Source organism: Rhamphochromis longiceps, linkage group LG15 (assembly GCF_057381845.1).
Source record: "Rhamphochromis longiceps isolate RC_006_pf linkage group LG15, R_longiceps_female_GT1.1, whole genome shotgun sequence".
Taxonomy (NCBI): Eukaryota; Metazoa; Chordata; class Actinopteri; order Cichliformes; family Cichlidae; genus Rhamphochromis; species Rhamphochromis longiceps.
In genome coordinates, this window is record NC_140571.1 from 40,051,082 (window position 1) to 40,071,452 (window position 20,371).

Consider the following 20,371-nt stretch of genomic DNA (forward strand, 5'->3'; position numbering starts at 1 on the left):
ACATTTATTTCAAATTGAGTTGCAAAATATGCTCGGACACATTTTTTATGAGTTTCCCTGCACAACAACCGACCGTGGCTTCTTAAACGGCGAAGGCCTTTCCCACAAACTGAAGCAAGAAAACTTGAAACATGTTTGGTCCGTGTCTGGACAATTTATCACATATGCATCCTCCGAGTCTGACCTTTATCTGCCAAAGGTTTTTGAGCTCAGCTTCTTAGGGAAGATACCTCCTGTGCCAGGTCTGTGTGATTTGCGATTAGCGGGTAGCTCTTAGAGCGATGGGGCCCCAGGGCCCTCAGTCTTATAATTACGATCCATCCCTGGAGAGGGACCCTAGAGTGACAGTAGCGTAGCTCCCATTTTTACCAGGTCAGATTCTCCGATTGAGCACATCTCATACCCTGCCAATGGCCCTTTCCTTTTTAAAGACCAATTCCCAAGGACCCTGGGACACAGGGACTAGCTCCACATTGCCACCAGGCATCTATTCTACAACCTACTTTAATGCTATGAGGCCACGACTATCAATCTGCTGCTACTGCTTTTTAAATAAGTATCAAATGCGTGACAATCTGGAGGATTTTCATTTTTGTTTTCCCTTAATCCTTCGAGAATGAGACTCTACCAATCCCTCCTTCGCTGTGTGACAATACAGGCGGAATGTTTTATGTCTTACAAGCCAAATATTTGTTGTTCTGGTGATTTGCCCAAACCTGAAACACTCTGTGAAAGTAATACTGAGAAAAAAACAAAAGAATAAAACAAAAAGAGGAAAATGTAGAGCACAATAAATCTTGCAGTTAGGTGGAAATGTTAAACAGATGTGCTAAGATTTCTTTTTAGCACACATAAAGTTCCCACAATCAGTGGAAGAAAACAATGTTTCGCTGACGATCTAAACACTGATTACATCAAGAAATATATTCTGTAGATAATAAGATAATCCTGGAGCAACAATAACAAAGATGATCTTTCAGAGGAGCGTTAAGTATGCTGTGTCAGCCCAGCAATGCAACCTGGGGATAGTTCCACATTTCTTTCTTTAAAATCTACTCCTGATTTTCTTCATATTGCTGTTCTTTTAAAAATAATAGAACATGTTTACATTAGAGGGATACATTTTATCCTATATTTATGCTATATTACACAGCATGTCAGCTTGTATAAACACTCTTTTCACTGTAAAATCATTACCTTTGGTCCACGAGGAGGCGAGGTATAATTGCTACAAATGTCCGCTAAAGTGGAGCATGCGTGTTTCTCGTGTCAGTTTAATAAATCATGGGGAAATCCAGCCCCTTAATTCCTTTCGTGTTACAACACAAAGGGATACAGGAACCTCAGCGGAATAATCCAAGCACCTGTTGGTTTCAACACCAAGTACACCCAGAGACAAATGTTTACTGATCACAATAGCCTTTGTTACATTAGAAATAAATTCTCTCTTGTTTGGAGATTACTGGATTCTGACCAGTTTCTCCCACAATAATAAATCACATTAAGACAAATTATCCAATCCAAGAACAACATAAGAAAAGCATGAGATAAAATGTGCCGAGGCCAAACTCTAATACTGTGCAGGTTTATGTGTAACCCAATCAAATTTCATTTGGATCTTACTGTCTGCAGAGCTGATTATTTCAGACAAATAAGTGCAGTGAAAGAGAAATAAATTGGTATCAGGTTGAGACAATAGGAAAACTATTTCTCAGGAGGTGAATTTAAGATGGATGGGATAAGTTGTCAACATCGTATATTGATATTAAACATAACTCAGTTACGTCTAAAAGAAAAAGGCTGAGCAAAGAATAGATCTTATTTTCCTTTCTTCTGGGCTGATTTGATGTATCGACTGGAGTTTAAAAGATTACGTTGGGAAAAATGACTCACTTCTCATTTAACTTGCCAGATTTGAGAATTATGAACACGACTGCATTTATTAGGGATTCTTTTTCTTTCTGCCTCCAGGGAAGTCAGTCTCCTTCTTTTGTTTGCTTGTTTGCTTTCATTTTCCCCCCTAACAACCTCAGAACTTAGATAAAAAATTGTATTCCTCAAACCATATCGACCCTGTACTGCATTAATTATTATGATGCTTGTGATTTAAATGTTTCTGGTGCCGCTTTTGTGTGATTTCAGCACTACCACACATCAAACAGAAAATTGTTTCATCAATTTTCCATGAAATCTGTCTTATGTTTGGAAATTTAATGATTTGGACTACAGGACATAATGAAGTTGTGTGGAAGTATTACTCAACGAGACTTTGTAGTAATTACCCAGAATCACTGTGTTATTATTTTAACTGTGTACTTGCAATAAGCTAATTATAATCTGACAGGTACAAGCAGCTGGTGATGTGTTTTAGGAATAAAATCGCCAATTTTTTATTAATTACACATCTGATTATGTAAAGTTAGTTAACAAATTGGTGGTATGTGTTAAAAAAGGACCAACAGATTCTACTGTATCAAACAGATGCTGGCAAAGTTATGGAGTCCTTTGAAGGACTAAGCAGCGCTATTAATCAGCTTTTCAAAGGGAAACTTTTCTCCTTCTGTCCAACACTGACAGTCACTCAATAACTATGTCTGAATTGCTGAAACTTGCACTATATCTCACAAGAAAATCTGAGCATGATCAAAAGAACATGAATTTAATTTTAAGTCCCTTTTGTGGGCTGTTTGGAACAAGGGCAAGATAACGGGGTCCTTAACTGCATGCCTACATGTTTCCTTATGCCCTGCATCCGTATCATTTTTCAGATGTGATAATATACCATAAAAAAGGGGCATTTTCAGATATTTATTTTAAATGCTTTTTTGTTATACATATCATATAGTCTTTCTTTAAGCTTTAAATGCACTGAAGTATATAGGCTCTGCTCTCAGGGGAAACTTACAAAGAAACAAAGAGTGACTGTGTCTGCAGTGCTGGGAGACAATGTGTGGCTTCTTGGCATCATTTGTCTCCAGAATGCCCAAGCATGTTGACAACATAGACTTAACCCCAGGAGCCGATGTCAAGCCGATGCCATTAATTTATGTCCATGAGGAAGCCTCTTTGTCACTGATAGCAGCAGCTATCTGTCTTTTGTTGATACTCTGAGACAGGAGCTGCTGATTTGGTCAAAGTTGTTCAGTAGCTCTAGACTACACTTCTTATGAATTGTCAGTTCTACAAATGAGGAGTGTTGAGATACACAGGTATGCCTGATAACAAGGATATTTAATAATAAAATTTTGATATTAATGCTGAGCATTGTAATAGACTAAGTGCTTTTTCTTTTGCATTATTCTTTATGGATACAGACCATCGCGTCACTTTTCTACTCTGTGTCTGCGTAGTTTACAAAAAACATATAAAGGAGAAAACAACATAATTCACGAGGTTAAAATTAATTTAAACAATAGTTTTATTGTTCATATGCTGCCATTCAGTAACAGCATTAGAAGTTGCATTTTGGAGTTTGGAAGTTTGGAATGCCTTTTTTAAATGTAATTTCTATAAGTAAGATTGATTCCATTTGGTCTTGAATAAGTGTTGCTTTAAATAAGATGTAATGCATAAATGCATTATCTGCACACAGGCCTTTGGATGCCACTTTACTCTCCTACAAGCTTCTAATCTTTCATTCTTCTCTGTCCCTACATGGTTTTCCAGTGTTCACATGGGCTGCACTGCCAGCTTTTATTCAACAAACAAATGTTTGCTGGGAAGTAAAACGAAGAGAAAGATCCAAAGATGCATTTTATGCAGTTAGTATGCTGAGATGTAAGATGCTTTACATATTCAAAGGCAGATGGTTGCAGTTTACCCCTTAAGAGTAGATTGACTCACAAATCTCCCTGCCCCTTCCCTGCGCATGTGTCTAGAGTGCTTGATGTTTCATGGCTCCACAGTGCAGCAGCTGACTATAGTGCATAACCCTATTTTATCCCTGCTATTTAGTCTATTTGAAAGGTATCAAAGTAGGGCAGAAACTGTGATGCAGCAAAATTCATTGCATGGCAACACATGCTTTGAAAACACAAATTTAAGCCATGAGTGATACAGGAAGCACTTTCAACCAAAGCTGTAAATCACCGCAGATAGCAACAGGATGATTGGGATTTCACCCTTGTCATTCGAATCTTTTGGCTAGTTTTTCCTGTCTGATTGAAGCTGGAAAGTCTTTGGTCACAGGTGTGCTTTTTATACACCTATATAAACTACAATCAAAAAACCCTCAAAATTCTTACCGTGCACAATTTGATGTACTTGATTGATATACATTCAGTTTATACCAAGCATATCGTCCTTAATGATTATTTGATTAAATAGACATTGTATTTTATATATTTTAGTTCCATTCCACTTCAAGTTATTGTTTCATGTTTAAAAGAGCTAATAACTTTAAAACTTATATTGTCAAACATTTTTTGTGTCTCCTCCAGTAGAGATTTCACCTGCAGTTTCCACATTGCAAACAGCACAAAATGCCCAAAATAGACGTCTCTCACCAGAGGATTCGCATCTCCTTATTAAACTCTTGGATTTATCCTTCACTAAACTTCAATATACCTTAGTCTATTATATTTGTTTCCACTGGGAACGAGCAACATCTGTTTCCTTTCCATACAACTCAAGTGAGTATCCCACCAGGCATTCACTCGAGTACCACCACTGAGGGACATCTGAAGCATGATTCTACAGACACGGCATCAGTTTTTAAATTGAGTTCCCATATACTTTCAGAAACTAGAACGGACTTTAGGTAAAGCAACTACAGTATGAGCACTGGAAAGAAAGCCAACGAGTCCTTACTATGTGCCAATGCATGTCAACATATCTCACTGGTGGAGAATCTGCCTTATTTAAGTGGAAAGAAAAAAGTGAACCTGGGAGTGAAGGAGAGTAAAAACACACAGTAGTAGGTCAGAGGCCATCAAGACGTGATGAATGAGCAAATAAATATGCGTCCGGGATCTGGGCCTCACGCGGCCGCATTCTGTTCCACATTCCGCTGTTGGAGCTCACGGTCACGGCAGGGTCCCTGCGCAAGTCTGCCAAAGGTTTAGACTGAAATTTGGAGCAGCTCAGCAAATAGAGGTGGAGAAATTACATGCTCCATGCTCGCCTGTAATCCCATGCTGTGATTCACACTGACTAAAAACCTGCGACCATGTTGTTCTGAACTGGGAGCGAATGCTCTTCTGTCTTATGCAAACCAGAAGTAGCTCAGTGCTACTCTCATGTGTCTCACAGGATTTAGATTTGACATCTTGAAAACAGTCTGAGTGTCAGTGTACACTTACAGTAGCTACTAGTTATTTGTGGCCCGTTTCAGCACGGACACACTTGTACAGCAGCTCATCTGTCATGTCTCTGTACAGCCTCTCAAATTCCACCTGGTGACAGATTAGACTTGCTGTCAAGAAAACTTTGGGTGATGGTGCCCTCTGTTGAAAACACTGTCGCTGCTTTACTGACAAAAATAAACATTTTCAGGCTAGCTTGGACGTGAAAAATCATTGCCACTGGTGTGCAGAGAAATGTTACTTGCTAATTTAATCAAAAAAGAGTTAATATTTACTCCAGTGTAAAGATTAGCGCTGATAACATGGCCTGGTTAAAAGTTGTTATGATGACAAACAGCTGCTCTGGGGGCCTTCGGCACATCAATAAATCGCTATGATATCCAGGAGCACTCTGCTTTGACCTCTGACCTCATTGCATTAGGGGTTATGCAGACAGGCAGCTTCTCCACTATATAGTCCAAAGCCACAAAATCTCTGCTTTTTTCCCCTAACTGTCTAACATCACTTATGACATTGGTTTCAAATGTAGCATCTGTGCCAAAATGGAGAACTGGCAGATTGTGTAATTTACCAGTACCATAAAATATCACATGGTAGATTAAGCTCCCATGTTTGTGCCAGATGCCACATGCGTTCTGCAAGATCTTTAATGGCTTTATTCCCATTAAGGATAAAGGAAAGGGAAGAAGAATACATTCTTTATATGAATACTACCAGCTTGTTTACTATACTTATCTGCATGAAGACTCTTCATTTTTCACTTTGACTTAGAGAAGGCAAAGGGGAGAAACCTCCCTGTCTGGTCAGTCTCCAGTCTTTCCTGACCTGGCACTGTCACGTAGTAAAAGGCTGCCAGAGTCCCCACGAGTGCTAATGTAGGTGAGGAAGTGCCTGAGGAGGGCTGGGCAAAAGAACATGCCAAGAGATTATCAGGTCATCTGAAGCATTTTGCAAACTCATAGAGAGGTGAGAAAAGTAGGTGGCATCGATCCACATGAAGAGAAATAGGGAATATACAACCTGCCTACACCGGCTGTTGTTCTGCTCTGGCTAGCTACCTCTGAGGGAAAGCAGTGTTGTATAGGAACCTGTATTCAACAAGTTTAGACCTCCAGTTATGACAATTTGGAAGACTCTTGTAATTTTCTTTAAATGGCTAAAAACCTTTACTGAAGAAAAACAATTGGAAAAAATGTCATTTTATATGGGGTGGAAATATCCAATCAATGTCACTACGCCTAAAACTGAACTGTAGAAAAACAGATGTTGATGTTGTTTCCACGTAAAACAGAGTTTGTGCTAGACCATCTGTTAGAAAGTGAGAAATATAGATCAGATTATAGCAAAAAGGAATCAAATGCATTTGTCCTTTTTTATTATCAGAACTAATATGGTTAGTACATGGTTGAGAAAAGACATATAACTTATTTTCCTCGTCTTTCCTGACTTCTTTTGTTCACTAGCATTAAAAGAGACTGTTTTCAAAGAAAGGCTTTCAAGCAATTAAAAGTTTTGAACATCTAAATTCTCTTTTATTTGTTACTTAATGAACTTAACGGACTCTTTACCCCTTCTCTTTGTGCGACGTAAGGATCAAAAAGTCAGGGAAACTTTTTTTGTCTATGAAGCTGTTACCTCAATAGATTAAATGGTGGATACAGAGTTGTGAGGTTATGAGTTCAAATTGCCATTGAGACTTTATTTTTTCTCATTAAACTTTCTTATTTGTGTATTTTGTTTTATTCTAATAGACAGTAGAAAGCATTTCTTGAACATTCTAGGTGATATTTAACAAGTGCCTCAAACTAACATCTGCAACATTGTTTCAACTTGGATTTGGATTGATTTTTCAGCGTCACTAGATGTCGAGATACGACCACAACCTTGACATGTTTAGTGGGTTCTCAACCCCCCACTGACCCCCTGCTGGAGAAATGCATACCTGAAGTCCAGCCCATAGCATTTTACACATTTTGTATTATGCAATGCTGCTGGATTTTATATCCATTTGGGAAAAAAGCAAAGTTTTCTCTGCTAAATGGTTTTTGTTACATCCTGTGGTTTATAGCACACTTTCAAAATTAATTTTCTTGCTGTATTGATTGTACAGACTTGACTGCCATTGTTAAGTTTATACAATCCTATTTATTTAACTTTTCAACAATCAGCCAAGATTAAAGTTCACATCAATCATTTTTAAGAAATTCAAGAAATATCGATTTCAAATTATATTTGAATAATTTTTCGAATTACTTTGTCGGCACAGATGCCACCAATGCTCATATTTCATTTCTGATTGAGACTCTACTCAGCTGAATATTTCAGGCCTCTCCAAACTTCTGCAATGTCAAATTCAGCTCAAACTGAACTTTACAGATGAAGATGCTGATTGTTGATAGATATTATTTAAACATGGTGCCTAACAAAAGTGCCGAGTCAAACATTCTCACGTCAGCAGATTGCTCCGATAATGTCAAAAAGTTTTTCAGTGGGGGGGAATGAAATATCCTGAACGAGGAGGAAAGCAAATTGGAAAGACATGAAAGAATTTGCAAAGCCTTTGACTTTCAAATGAATGAGATATAGCAGATATGTAGACCTGTTTTATTTAAGAACGTGCCAGTGCAATGTTAAATAGCTCCCCTGCTAACCTGTTAAACTCCTGGCCAGAAATATGATTTACACAACCCCCTCTCCTTTCCACTATCCATTCTCTTGGAGATATAATCCTGAATACCTAAATATGCTATCAATTTGTTGAGAGGTTGTTCCTGTCTGTGCTTTTGGAAAGGGTTTTGTGGGTGGCAGACAGGCAAGCAAGGAAAAAAAGGAAGGAGAAACAGTGTATTTTGGTCTTGGATAGCAGAGCAGTAGTTAGGAAGTAGCTACAAGAAGCTGACTCTCCCAGAAGTAATGAACTGGGTTCTCTTTTTTTTTCCTTCTTTTGCTCGGAAGCGTTTGTTGCCAATTTGGTGGTGCCTGTGGGATGCAGGTTTTTTTCTCCCCTCTTCTATTTTTCTCCTCTCCATCTCAAAGTGAAATCACCTGGGATGTAATTAATTAATTAGAATCAGTGCGCCGAGCTGAGGAGTGGGGGCGGTGGGCACATGTGTTTTCGTTGTACGCTGTGGTCGATGTGTTCTGGGTGATTGGGATTAATAACAGGGGGCCAATTTGAACTGGGAATCAGGGTGCTTAATAGAGGGAGGTTTGAATGGGGGGTTGGGGGAAGTAGAGGAGGAAACAAGGGAGAGATCAGAGTGCACAGACCCCCCAGCCACTGAAACAAAGGGACCTTTGTAAGAGGGCACATTACAGTATGCACATTACTATAGGACACAAGATCCCAGTCGTGCCTGCAGTAATCACACAACATAATCTAAGGCAGCAGTCTCTGTTTGACTTGAGTAAATATGCCATTACTGTATTTACATGGTTCACTGTGTAGGGAATCTGCCGTTTCCATTGTGATGGATACATATTTTTTGACTGTAAAAAGTCATCTGAGACTACTCGGCACTCCATCACCCCTCTTGTGTGTTAATTCACCCTGCAAAACTAAAGTGAGAAGAGGTGGAGATGGCTGTGGGCTATACCATGCTATCAAAATGCTAATACAGTCACAGTCACAGCCCTGCTGCAACATGACCTACAAGTCTGGATTTTTAGATCTTTTCATAAAAGGAAGTTTTGTGGAAGTGAGGGGACAGATACTAAACATCTGGTTTAAAACCGCTCAATCAATTGCTCTAAAATCCTGAAATTGCTACTTTTGGCTATGCAATCAGCGCTGTGGTCAGTGGGTTGATGGCACAACGATGTAATAAGCTCTAGCTAAGATCTGGCTTTGACAACATAACTCGGGTGGATACTGTTGCAGATAAACAGTGTTTTCAAACTTAATTCTTGGACTCGAGAACATTTTCCCTTAAAGTTTTCTGTGTGTAACAGCAGTTGGTACCCAACAGGCACTAGAGGCACTTTGAAGTTATGTAGCAGCTCTCATTTAGCCATGGATGTTTCAAGCTAAAATTAGACCAATTAGCTCAAACAGTTTAATTCTTTAATCCCTGATTTATACATATCACATCTAGAGGCTCGCAGTACAACTCCATTATGTTTCATACACACACTTTTGTTGCGTTATAGTAATACAACTTAATTAACTTAAAGGTCACAATTTTGAAAGATGAACGTAAGAATTTAATTCAGTTTACTCCAATTTGATTTTATTTCATTCACATTTAAATCAAAACATTGTTTCAACTTGGATTTGGATTGATTTTTCAGCGTCACTAGATGTCGAGATACAACCACAACCTTGACATGTTTAGTGGGTTCTCAACCCCCCACTGACCCCCCTGCTGGAGAAATGCATACCTGAAGTCCAGCCCATAGCATTTTACACATTTTGAATAATGCAATGCTGCTGGATTTTATATCCATTTGGGAAAAAGCAAAGTTTTCTGTTTTGCTGTGGTTTATAGCACACTTATTTCATTCACATTTAAATCAAAACAACAGCTTCATATTGTAAGGAAACCCCAGCAATCTAACAATCCCCAACAGTGGGAAGGAAAAACTCCCCCATTAACAGGAAGAAACCTATTAGAGAGACGGTTGTTTTAAACTGTTTTAACCCTTGTGTTGTCCTCGGATCAAAAATGACCCCTAGGTGAATGGTAAACAAGTATATGGGAATTCCCGAGGACAGCACAAAGTAAAGGTCTTCATAACTGCATATTGAAGCAGGACATCTTAGGCTGTGATACTATCATTGGATCTATGACCGTTCGACTTGGACACTTGGGTTAAGAAAGTAGCTGAGCTGTCAACTAGTCAATTGTTTTATGCTGTCGAGGGACACTGATACACAGGCCTGGTACACCTAAATATATCGTTAGGGTGCGCTGGGAGGGTATGACAGAGGGCCCGGTCAGGATCAAAGTCTCCCTCTGGCACAACCATTCTGAAAGAGGCCGGAAACTATGAAGCTAAATCACTTATGTTTTGCACCATGTTCACCACCTCACTGGTTATTTGAGGGGAGCCATCCTTGTCCAATCCTAGTGAGAGTTCAGGTTGCATTGGGAGAGTTGGTTAGATTTGATGGAACTTGGACTATCACAAGTAATTTTCACAAGGTTGCTTTCCAGGTGTAACCAAGCAGCTGAAGGTTGTAGGATTAGTCTGGAGTTCATGGTCATTTAGAATCATTTTATGGTAGAGATCCTGAGGAAATGTAGGGTAATCGAGGAAGCAATTGTTCATTTCTAGATTGTACAGTCCATACTGGGTGGAGATGTAGCTCCTGGGTTTGTTTAAAAATGATTGTGAGAAAACTGTATAGCATGGTGCAGAGTTATTTTATCACTTATCTTCAAGTTACAGCTACTGGATAAAGTAACACGTGAATGAGGATGACTGAAAAAAGCACTGCAGTGAATTTAAGTGATATCAAAAATTGGGTAAACAGACTTGTGCCGAAAATGACTAAAGAACTGAAACTGAATCCTGGCAGAATCATTTTAGGCAGAAGGAACAATTAATTTATCTCTGTAATATCACGGTTAAGAAACTCTTTGACCGAAAAGATATTGCTCAGCATATTTCAAGGACCCTTTGTACAAAATCTTAATTTATTTTAATGTTGAACACTCCCTTCCTTATCTAACGAGCAGAATATCTGTCTTTAAAAAAAATCAGAAAGTGATGAGTGTGTTTTTCATACAAGACATGAAATGTGTCAGAAAATGAACTTCACTGTAACAAGAATAAAATTATTTAAATTCAATTTAGACCAAAATGTTAATATGAAAGATAGATCTAATCTGGAATGGTTATTATTATTTTTGGGCTCCATGAATTTTCAGATTTCAAAATAGTCAAGCACATTATTATTTTATTCATTGGTTATACTCGATTATTTTATGATTACTCCAAGAACTCCAGTGTGCCAGGTTAAATGTGGGTATAAAACATACATTTAGCTTGTTACTTGACCAATAAATAACAACATCATTTTTGGGGTGTTTTTTTCTCCTTTTGATCTTATGACTGGTAGTCTAATAAATTTTTTGAGCACTGTACATCACCGGCTTGCTAGTTAATGCATAAAATGATTAAAATCGGATGAGTTATAGAAGATTGGTCAGAAAATACATAAAACATAAGACTATTTTTTCTTTTAATTTACTGTCCAGCACTGCATCTCACAAACTGGGTAACAATGTAGCTTCTCTGTGTTACACTAGCGTAGAGACTGTAGATTTTTTGTTTTGTCATCACTGCATTACAGGGGCGTAATTTCCAGGGGGGTTAGGGGGATTATGACCCCCCCCCCCCCCCCTCCCCCCAATAATCAGACCCAACCAATATAACCCCGCCCATAAAATTATGGTAAATGGCCTGTATTTGTATAGCGCTTTACTTAGTCCCTAAGGATCCCAAAGCGCTTTACATTACATTCAGTCATTCACCCATTCACACACACATTCACACACTGGTTGTCATGATCCTGGGCCATGTTGGCCCAGCATTCTTAGTTTTCATGTATTTTAATATTTCGTTCTTTATTTAGGCCATGGTTCCTGGGTTGCTCTGTTAAGTTGTTTCTTATTTGATTTCCCCTTGTGACTTTTACCCCCTGTGTGCCCCTCTGTGTATCTGTGAGCCCTCCTCTCCCCTCCTTGTGTTTTATTCCATGTTTCCCCAGCCCGCTATGCCTGTGCTCTCCTGTCTCTCTCCTCCTGTCTGCACCTCTGTGTACTTCCTGTTTTACTTTGACAGTCTCCCGTCAGTGTTGTGTTACTCCTGCCGTGTCTCGTTATGATTATCTGTGTCAGCTGTGTTCCCCGTGTGCTCCCACTTCCCTCGTTAACCCTCTGTGTATTTATGTGCGTGTCTCCCTCGGGTCGGTGTTGCGTCGTCAATGGCTCCTCCCCTGTGCTTTTCTGTATTCCCTCGGTCCTCAATTAGCATTCCCAGTTTAGTTCTGTTTCTTTGTGAAGCCTGCAATAAAGCAGGGATTTTGAGTTCAGCTTTTTGTCTCCGTGAGTTTTGCATTTGGGTCCTCATCTGCCTCCACACAGGCAGTTCATGACAGTGGTGATGGCAAGCTACATTGTAGCCACAGCTGCCCTGGGTCGCACTGACAGACAGGCACTGATAATTCATAATTATCTTGCATAAATAGGCCGTTGATTTTCTTTACTCGTTTCAGGTATTACCAGCAAAATAGTTGCATGTTTAATAATCTGGGAATTTACCCAGATTTATTTATTCATTTATTTATTTATTTAGAGATCTTCACAACCCCCACCCCCTAATGTTCAGCACAAAGTTACACCGATGGTGCATTAGGCAGAGATCTGTGATCAGCGTTTGTCAGCACATGTCAAATTTCAGGTGGAACAAACGAAGAAACCATTCAATTAAGCTATTTATCCAAATTGCTTTGTTTCAGATTGCGACATGGGGCATTTGCTGTGTTAGAGGAGAGTGCTCTGAGAGCCCTTCTTGTAATCCTGTTGGTTAGGAGCCACATAATTTAACAGAAAAGCCAGTGTAACATGAATACACTTAAAAGAGAATGTGTGTTACTGAATCACCGCCGCTCATCTCCCACACATCAACCTTGCTGCCTTAGTAGGAAAGTGAATCTGAAGGGCTCTTCATCTTTACTCTGTGTTGATATATGCATATATGAGAGTCTTGCATGATTCACATTAGATGGCACTTCCTCTCTCTGCTGACATTACTAAGATTTTAATGTGGTGTGCGTGAGATTGCTTTAAGGTTGTAAAAGAGATCAAAGCCCAGAAGAGGATATGAACCTGGGCTGCTGTGGACTGTTACCAGTTAAGTGTAAAAAGCATAGAGACCAGCATAATAGATACCCTACACACTGCCCTGTAGTGGGTGTGCCATAGAAAAGTACACACAATCTCCCCCAGCATTTAAAAGTTCTATTTATAACAAGTGTGGACTCATTTTATACTTTTTTACTTTTTTTCCCCCTCGATTTAACCATCTGGATGCACTGATGTTTCAGTGTTTCAGAATACACATTGGAGAAAATAGACGTAAATAAGGAGCCTTATTTATTTAACAGATATAGTTGATATAAATTTAAAGTATTTAATAGTGGAGTTTGGATGAGACCAATAGTTACCACTCTACTAGTTCAACATTATTTCTGATTGTGATGTGCAGCTCCTTGAAATTTAACAGCAACAGGCTTTGTCATACAAATGACTTGATTGCCAAATAATTGCTATAAAAACAAAACATGATATACAGTACTAAAAGTCATCTTGATGTTGCGTTGTGGTGGTTTATTGCCAAGGCTTCATAAACTATTTCCAAGCCACTGAGCTAAACCTCTGCTGTAGAGGCTATATTGTTTTGTTGCAACAGGATCTCAAAGGAGAAGTCTTATTTGTAGAAGCTGCACCACTTGACAGACACAACTGTGAAGAGAAGCAGATTAACCTTCCCAGACCTACCAATCTAATACTCTGTTTTTTTCCCTCCGTCTCTTCTTCTGAGTGCTTCTGGAACCAGAATCATTCTTCCTTCCTTTGATTTCCGCTGTTTAATTTCACTTCTCTCTCACTTTTTTCTTTCATTTTCACTCCTGCACTCATGCCAAAGTGCTTATTTCTCTCTTATCCTGCACGTCTTCTCATCAACTCCTTGGGTTTCAGGCTGTCATACCCCACCACAAATAAGCAGTCTGGATGTGCACACAGCCAACGAATCAGAAACCCACATGGGAACCCCTTCACACTATACCACAATATATCCCTAATTAGTCTCTAAACTAGCAGCTTCAGTTGAGAGACTGCACGGCTCTCCTTCTCAGTGCCCTGTCCAACACTGTTTGTCTGGATGAGTAGAGGTTAATTACACCCAGTTCACCGATTACTCCCAGATCTGACCTTGTTTTCATTTTTTTTCTCACAAAAGTTTTGTTTTTGTCTACTTCTGCTCCTTTTACTGACATTCCTCTACTGCAAAATATGTCAAGTTCATTCACATTCTGATATGTACAATACATGAATGTGAACTCTTTCTTTCTTTTATTGTGAAAACCACAATTGTATGTGATATTTTATGTTCCTATGTCCTATGTGACAACATCACATGAAAGTTTGGATCAGTTAATTAACGTAATCTCTGCATGGGCAAGAAATGTCAAACTCCATCATCAGATGTGTAATTTAGTAATTTTACTGAAAGTGCAGAGGTAACGGGGTCTTGCACAACTGTGGTGGTTATCACTTTCATCTCACATTAGGAGGGGCCTGGGTTTGAATCCACTGGAGTCTGTCCGTGTGGAGTTGTCCCCATGCCTGCGTAGGTCCATGCTAGGTCAAATGTCAAATGATGATTAGAACTTACTGTAGATGAGAAAAATTGTCCGTCCCTCTGGGTTAACCCTGTGATAGACTGGTGACTAGGATGCACCCCACCCCCTGCCCTATTACAGTTTGTGTAGGCTCCAGCTCCCCTGTGAATTTGATAAAGCGAAGAAGATGGATGGATGGATGGATGGATCCAACCTCATGTAGATGTAGAAAAAGAATAAAAGTATGCCACAGTACAGCACAAATGGAGTCTTTTATGTGATTTATCTTGTATTCATATAAAAATAAATCACAATAACTCAGTGCACTTTGGTAAGGTAAAAGCGCATATGCATTAAATATAGAAACCCAACAAATAAACAATCCCCTGTGAACAAGCAAGTGACAACAGCAGGTATTAAAATCTTTTAACTGAAGGAATCCTCCAGCAGTAAAAGGTAAGGTGCACGTCTGTCATGATGACACAACAAACAAAAAACACAACAAAACACAAAGTACGGGAGAGACGACACAAAGAGAGGACATGGAAAATTGTCATATGAATGCACGAGGAGTGAGACAGGGAAGTGGAAAGGTCATCAATGCATTATGGGAGGTCCCCCGGCAGCTTTAGCCTATAGGGATGGCTCAGGGTCACCCGATCCAGCCATAACTATAAGCTGTATTAAAAGGGAAAGTGTTAAGCCTTATGTTAAAAGTAGAGAGGAGGCTGATAGCTGAGAGCTCTAGGGTCCTGCAGTCATAGAACACTGTGTTAAGTTGACAGCAGATTTCCCAAATCCCCGACCTCAGATGTCAGTCAATAGCTTTGGTTGAGAAATACCCACCCGAAAGTCTGCAGGTGGAAAGCTGCTCTTACAAACGTGTCAAAAAAATGATTTAACTGTCTTTCATTCCCAGTAACAGAAATCCAGTTGAAAAAAAAATTGCAAATAATTATATTAAATTAACTTTAAATAATATTTGCATCAATCATAACATTTTCTTTATGCTATTTTTTGAAACGACAGGTGACAGTATATCACATCATAGCTGCGATTTCATTGGGAGAAAGGAAACATGTAAGAGGAAGAGGAATGTGCTGTTAGCCGCATTTTAGGGACGCCGTAACGTACTGACTACTCCTCCCGCCTCTGTTTGTTAAATTTTGCCACTATCTAGCAGTGTCTAAATGTACACTTATAAAGAATTTATAGATACAAAACAGAGTCAGTTGCGGCAGTGCCTGTAAAACAAAGGCTCACAAAGGGAGAAGCAGGGGGGAAATGACTGCGCTGTATAACAATGGTTGGCAAACACTGAACGGATGATTAAAAACATCCTTTCCTAATTTGAGCTAATATGGTGGAGTGTCTGTTAATTATCTATGTATGCAGTAAGACCACATGGGGGACTGCTATTGAGTTGAAAGCCTTTTTTTTTTTTAAAGAGACATTTAGGATATTCCATAAAGAAGCTATTAACCGATTTGTTCTCTATAATACAATTTTGCATCGTCCCCAGGAAAAGTAGACTTACAATTTCGAAAGTCTAGCATATTAGAAGAAACACCTCCCCTTAGTGAGACTGGAAGTGGCTTTGATGTGTGGAATTCATTCATTGTCAGTCTTTTCAAAACTCATTTAACAACCACAAAGTCATCTAAAATTCAGGCATCTTTTGTGCACATACTGGAGAACAATTTGATGAGTGGTTTCCTCCAGGATGAGATTTTGACAGAACGCACAGGGCAGAAGTTTGCAAGCACGAGGCAGGTAGAAGAGACAAAATTGCATTATCTTTCCTTATGTGAAATACCAGTATTTCAATTTAATGCCATATTAATGCAGTTGTTTCCTTTGACAATAGATAGGCCTACTAAACACGTAGATGCCTTCGTGTCTGAACACACATGCAGATTTCTGTAAGCAAAATATTGCACAGAGCAACTTCTATTCTGACAAATGCATGTGCCCTGACTTCTTTTCTCCTCCTCTTTGAAAGAAATCTTTGTCTAATACACACCCACAAACACACACACACACCAAAATAAAAAAATAAATAAAAAACCCTCTTCTTTAGAATCAGACAAGGTTAAATAAGCAAGTGTGCTTAATGGAGGTACACAGCTCAGTGAGAAAGGGGGATGTATGCTGGAAGCACTGAAAGTCCCTTTTGTTTCACAGATTCTCACTTTTAGGTAGAGCTTTCTCGGTAAAATACGCAAGGTCAGCAAACTCAAAGTCATTTTTCATTCAGTTTTTGAATCAGAGGTAGAATTGTAAAACTGAATATTTTACAATGTTACAAGAGAAGACCTTCTGACATCCTTGAAATTGACCAGAAATGGTATTAAACTAAGATGGGGAGAGTTATGAGTCCTCCATCAATACAGCTAAAGAAGGCATCGTTGTATTTTTTTCTCTCCATTAAGCGGTTATGAGGTACGGAATTATGGGTGGGGGCATGCGTGGGTTAACACTCTGGCAGTGCTGGCTATGGGGGAGGCCGGATTACTTACCTAGTCGTGTAAGCGTGTGTATGTGTATGCAAGTTTGATGACATTCATGGCAGAAATATAATTTTTTTTTTTCCATGGGAGGTTGCGTAGCACCTGTTCTGTGTGTGTTTGTGTGTTAGGAACATTAGTTACCGTTAAACGCTGAGGTATGATTTCATGGAACAACAGCCTTTCAGCTGTCAACATTGCTGCTTGACCACCAACACAGTTGTTTCAATGATACCACCAAACAAACAACATAGCCATGCTATGTGCAGACCTAATCGGTTTGTGGGTTGCCTTGTAAATTAATAGCTTTGTGCAGATGTTCACACATGCATAACTTAAAAATCCCAATATATCTTTTTGGGTGGTGGTGTCAGCAGAGCTGGTGGCGGAGTTGACAAGGGTTAAACCTAGCTTGCTTGAAACAGGATTAACTCCTCAGCTCAAATGTGGAGTCTCTGTGTGAGGGTGGCTCACATTTTGGCCTTCCCCTCACGTTCACTCCAGAGCGGCTCAGGGCTGCTGGTGGACAGCTGAAACCCGAGAGGGTTTCTCTGCTTCTCCAAATGTGCTTGACCAAAACCCGTCCTTGCTTCTGCATGATTAAACACCCATCCAGACACAGTTTCTAATGCATGAAGCTTTTCAGCTCCTTCTCCATATGAGAAGCATGATTTTAACACAGTCGGCCTAACACCTTAGGCCATCCTCTGAATTCTGTTAAGCTAACTAGAAGTCTGATAAAGATTCAGGGACAGTAGAAGCTGATGAATGAGGATTTTCTGATATCTGTAAGGTGTGTTTGGGCAACGTCTGGTATAGTTTTTAAATTCTTTTGAGTCACAGTGTAAATATGTAACGTAAACATTCAATGCTGCAGAGTTCATCTAGTCTAGCTGATGTTGCTCAAGACTACCGGAGAGTAATCCAGGCCATGACATGATCGGAATTACTGACAAAAAATGAAAATCAACTTTTTAGTGGTTCCCAAAAGACCAAAATGGGGCAGGGAAAGGATTCAAATACTTATATTTCCAATCAAGGAAAAACTAAGGGATATGCTAAAATTGATACAACATTAATCAATCAATCAAATTATTATTTTGAGGATATAAGTAACAATTCTTCAAATCCCATTTAAAAAGGAGTAGGAGCAACCAAATTCTTATTAATTCCTGTCTCCATCTAAATAATCTTCTTTATTGTATCTGATTTGAATACACAATCTTGCACATAGATATATATACTACAAATAAATACACTCGTATAAGACACAAATTCCTGTTGCAACGTGAGGCCCTTTGTTGTTATTCCACGACAAATGAAGCAAACGTGATTTCTAAAGTTGATTCAAAGTTTTCTGTTTCAGTACTGCTGAAAAAATGGACAAAAGCACATACTCACAGCAGATTTTATGACACTTTTACAGCTAAAAGAACAAAACAATTCCAGGCGGCCTGCTTAAAATTACAGGGGTAAAAAGGTTAACTGTAATTTTTCCTCACGGTTTAGAAAAAAACAACCATTTTTATTGACAGCTCCTGTTTTCAGATGCTCAAGAGTAGTTGGACAAGAATTTTATATGTAAGAATTAGTTTTAGTACTTGGATAAAAATCGTTTGCAGTGAATGACTGCCTGAAGCCATGGGCATCACCAAATGCTCTTTTTACTCTATCGAGATGCACCGACAGGCCTTTACTGCAGCCACCTTCAGCTGATGTTTGTTTGTGGGTCTATCCACATTCAGTTTTGCATGGGCTGAGATCAGGTGACTGTCATTTCTTTGAGAAACTCTTGGATTGCTTTCTATACTTTCCTTTGGGTTATCATTCATGTTCACTGTCAACCAGTGTCTGCTCAGTTTTGCAGCATTTGCCTTAATCGGTGCAGAGAGTATAGGCCTGTACACTTCACATCTCATCCTGCTGCTTCTATCAGCAGGCAGCTCATACCATAACATTGCCTGCACCGTGGTTGACAGATGACACGGCGTGCTTTGGATCACAATATATTTCTCTCGTCCTCAAAACCTTTCTCCTCCCATCATTCTCATACAACTCAATCTTGGTTTCATCTGTCCAAAGAATTTCTCTCAGAACTGTGCAGACTCTTTTACGGATTTTCTGACAAACTAATCTGACTTCACTTATGCGCAAATAGATACTAGCGAACACAACTTGCAATGCTGTACATTCACTGTTCAAGAACCAGAAAGCCTGTGCACCATACTGAAGCTGCAGTTTTTCTCCTCATGACAAATAAACACGCTAATCTCTGTTTGTAGCCTTGTCTTTTCTCATTTCCTCTTGGGTTTGGCTGATACCATAATTCTCAGTGTGGTGCTGACAGAGAAATCCTGCTTTGCCCACATCCAAACAATACTATATTATTTTCTGAAAGAAGCTGTGAACAACTTTTCGTGCTTTCTGTGGGTTTTTGTTTATATCACAGTTTTTTTTCCACGTTCTGATCATAATTGTTGTCCATTTCCTTGGTTTTTTTGCTTTCTCTCCTGGTCCATTTCCATCTCTTCAGTAATTCTGCTTGATGTAGGTAGAAAAGGATTTGGGAGTAAGAGGGGTGAGATGAATTAAAAAAAGAAAAAAAAAACATGAATAAAACACAAAAAAGGAGAAATAAATATCAACAAAGCTACCTCCAAAAAACCCTCTGAGTTTATGCCTGTGCTTGTTTATGTGCCTACCTGCACTGTGATTATGTGGCTTGAATGAAAAGAAGAAGCTAGAGAATTTCTAAAGTGTGCATACATGTGTGACGAAGCTAATGGGACAGAGACGTGAGGGAGTCTGTGGATTCATGACTGGTAAAGGAGCACTGCAGTGCACGAACAGCATAACTGTGAAGGGTCGCTCACTTCTGCCTTTTCTCTTTAAATGTTTGGTGTAGATATTGGTTTCTTTAAAGTACCTCTTAAATAAAACAGAGTTTTTTTAATGCGAAAAAAAGAACACATTGTCTCTCTACATTCCACATTAACCTAAAAAACAAAGCCTGCTTTGGTTAATATGCTTAAGCAGAGTCGGTCTGCAAAGCAACTTTCCCACTGTAAACTGTGAAATCATTCAACCCTGGAATCATCTCCACCGTGTTGCTTTAGCTGGACCTGTCGTCATATTGTAGCAATTCTGATTGATATTCCTGAGGAAAAGCTGCCAGACAGCTCGGCTGCATTCTACAGAAGCTTACTACT